This window comes from Octopus bimaculoides, chromosome 1, assembly GCF_046866305.1.
Source record: "Octopus bimaculoides isolate indiv1 chromosome 1, ASM4686630v1, whole genome shotgun sequence".
Classification (NCBI taxonomy): Eukaryota; Metazoa; Mollusca; class Cephalopoda; order Octopoda; family Octopodidae; genus Octopus; species Octopus bimaculoides.
The window spans coordinates 135,277,889-135,281,984 of record NC_142928.1 but is presented as its reverse complement, the minus strand read 5'-3'; positions in this window follow the sequence as shown (position 1 = coordinate 135,281,984).

Here is a 4,096-nt window from a genome sequence, read left to right as displayed (position 1 = left end):
TGCTGGTTATGTTTTTCTGTTAAAGTATCAAATTTTTCTTTTTGCTGAAAATATCATATGAAGGGAAGTTATATGTTTGTGGTTCAGTTCCACTGCATTGTATCTTGGGAAAATGTCTTCTACTATAGCCCTAGGTCAGCCAGTGCCTTTCAAATGAATTTGGTAGAAGGAAACGATGGAAGCCTATCATTATATATATATATATATATATATATATATAAATATATATATATATATATATATGTGTGTGTGTGTGTGTGTGTGTGTGTGTCCACTGCTTCACAAATGGTGTTGGTTTGTTTATGTCCACATGACTTAGTGGTTCAGTAAAAAGAGACTGATAGAATAAATACCAAACTTAAAAAATAAGTACTCAATGAGGGCGTTTCTATGGTGATCTGTTAGATTTAGAAGTCTGATCTTTCTCAAATTGCTATCATCTTGATAGGGGACATATTGGATTACATAGATGGGGAACAATAAGCTTCACAAAAAAAAAAAAAAGAAATCGGGCCGGTCAATTTGTTCTTTCGGGGCCGAATTTAGCCTGAATAATATCAAACCACGTCAGTTCTTACAGAGAGAATTTAAAAACAAAAACAAAAACAAAAAAGTCAAGGGGAGATCACTCTAATATACCACCAAATTCATTAAAGCTGATAGTATCCTAACAAGTGAAACAATATGACATTTACTACAATTGTTTATGTGAAAGAAATAAAAATATCAGAAAAGAAAACTGTGGGTGCCAATTACAGAATATAGTCTCATCCATATTCCTTCTGCAATTAGTGGTTTCAAATTTGGCACAATGCCAACGCGTTCGGGGTAGGGGAAAAGTCGATTACATCGACTCCAGTGCTCAACTGGTACTTATTTTATCGACCCCGAAATGATGACGGGCAAAGTCGACCTTAGCAGAATTTGAACTCAGAACATAAAGGCAGACGAAATGCCGCTAAGTATTTTGTCCGACGTGTTAATGATTCTGCCAACTCGCTGCTTTATCAGTTTCCAATTATTCTTTTCTACTCTTAGGCACAAGGCCCAAAATTTTTGGGGAGGAGGACAGTCGATTAAATCGACCCCAGTACGCAACTGGTACTTAATTTATCGACTCCCCGAAAAGATAAAAGGCAAAGTCAACCTGGGCGGAATTTGAACTCGGAACGTAAAGACAGATAAAATATCGCTAAGCATTTCGTCCGGCGTGCTAACGATCCTGCCAGCTCGCTGCCTTAGTTTCCAATTGTTACATCAGAAATTTATTAGAGCAGAACATATTTTATCAGTGGCGTTTGCTGATAAAGAGTTTTACTGATCAACATATTACTTCGATGGGACCCGTCAAAGTTGTGAAATAGTCCATAGAGTTAACTGATAGTTTGTAATAAGGTGCACACTGGTGTAATTAAAAAAGAAGTTGCATGTGTCTCGCGATAACTCAGTATGTAAAGCAGAGGACTGTAGAGTGATAATTCATGTCTGTTAGAAAGGCGGTACCCCAGCAAGGCCTGATCCTGTGGCTGAAACCAGTAAAGCTTGCTTACCAACCACATGGTTCCGTGGCACTGTGGGAAAGTGTCTTCTACTATAGCCTCGGGCCGACCAAAGCCTTGTGAGTGGATTTGGTAGACGGAAACTGAAAGAAGACCGTCGTATATATGTATATATGTATGTGTGTTTGTCCCCACAACATCGCTTGACAACTGATGCTGGTGTGTTTACGTCCCCGTAACTTAGCGGTTCGACAAAAGAGACCGATAGAATAAGTACTAAGCTTACAAAGAATAAGTCCTGGGGTCGATTTGCTCGACTAAAGGCGGTGCTCCAGCATGGCCGCAGTCAAATGACTGAAACAAGTAAAAGAGTAATGCTTTTCAAAGATTCAGAACAATTATGAGAAGTAATATTTTAGTGGAGTAACACGCATAAAGTATCCTTTTTACTTATTTCAGTCACTTTACTGCGGCAATGCTGAGGCACTGCTTTGAAGGGTTTTAGTCTGACAAATCAACCCTAGTACTTATTTTCAAAGTCTGGGACGTATTCTGTGAGTCTTTGCTGAACCTCTAAGTTACAAGGACGCAGACAAACCAAGATCGAGTGTCAAGCGATAGGGTGGGGTGTTAAACACACACACACACACACACTAGGCTTCCGCACAGTTTCTTTTTACTAAATTCACTCACAAGACCTTGATTGGTCCGGGACAACAGCAGAAGACACCCAAGATGCCGCGCAGTGGGATTGCGCCCGAAACCACTAGGCTGCAAAGCGAGCTTCTTAACCACACATCCATGCCAATGAAAATATGACCCAATATACCGTCCTTCAAAATTTGAGGCTTTGTGCCAATGAGAGAAATATTTAATTAACAGTCTTATATATATATATATATATATATATATAATAATAATAATAATAATAATAATATTAGGGATAAAAATCCAAATTTACAGGTAAAAACTCAATTAAATTCAATTTATTAAAAATTAAAATTAAATACCGGTACAACTCATTTTTGCCAGCTGAGTTGTCTGGAGCAACGTGAAATAAAGTGTCTTGCTCAAGGACAACACATCGCCGGGAATCGAACTCATAGCCTTACGATCGTGAGCCGAATACCCTAACCACTAAGCCCCGCGCCTTCATTCATATAGAAACACCTTAAGACATACAAGCAAGCTGGCTTGCAAAGCATCTTCTAGGACATCAACTCTATGCAGTATACAACAACTTAACAATTTCTTTGAATAGAGTACTACAAACATCCGTTCTTTCACCCACCCTTTTTAACTTTCAGGAAGCGTATACATAGCCTCATGGTTAAATGACATCATAGTCACAGCCCCCCCACACTATCAGAAACAACTGCTCAACTATCTCCACTCTCCATCAATGATATAGAAACCTGTGTCAAAAATTAAGATGCCAAGTATCAAGTAGATTGTCTTCTTTCTTTGCAGTAACACGAGAGAATATAAAATATAACTAAATGTCAGCAGAGGTACTAATGCTACATACATGACATCTACAACATACACGTTACACATAGACGACAGAATGTGCTGTATCGTTCTCGGTAAGCTAAGGCATGGTTTTATCTGCAACAATAGACGACTGAGTTAAACCCTCCAGCCAAGAGGATATTCGTGTCCTGAATTCTCTAAAAATGTGACCAAAAATTCCCATGACTGTATTTTATTTCTCGGGAAATCTTGAGTTAAAAACAAATTATAACTTGTAAAACCATCTTAAAATACTTCGATGGTTCAAGAAGCGGTCTTTTATGCCTCTAAAAGAGCATCCATGAAGACAATTTTTCAGAAATAGACAAACCTCATTTGGCAAAGTATCGACCAGCAGAAAATAACGTTCTTTATGGGTGAAAACAGAATGAAACTATACAATAAATAGTATCTAAATTAGTTGTTATCGATGGATTTTTCCCATGAATAATAACAATTAAAAGTGCGTTTTCATGAAGAAATCTATTGCAGCTACATGTTTGGATTTATCAAATAATTGCCCTCATTTAACACATGATTCGACATTAAAATAATTTCAGAGAAAAATTGTGATTAAGAGAGCAAGTTATTATTAATTTGTGATTAGAGGAACTCTGAAAAATTTGTGATTAGAGGAACTCTGAAAATTCAGTCTTTCTTCCGATGAATAACTGTGTGATCGGAGATATTTAAATTTAAATGCTCACACATTTGGTGAATTATGGAATTTAGAAATGATTAGAATTTATGGAAGTTCACCTGCTGAAAAAATGTCGGACTTCTGCAAACAAAACTTTCTGAATTTAACCTCAGTTCTGAAACACAAATGTAGTTGAAGTCGTAGCTGGTGGTACAAGTGTCAGGATTAAATTTGGTGGAGTATGAACGCGAGTATCAATTCTGGCTGTTTTTGCTACATTTGCTGTTCCTTTATAAGGAAATTGAATCAAATTGCGATGAAGTTAATGTGGCCTTTACAAAGTCCATGACGAGTTTGAAGGTACATTTCTGGATGATGATCAGAATATAAATTCTTGTATCATGAACATGGTTAATAATCCTTTCTACTATAGGCACAAGGCCTG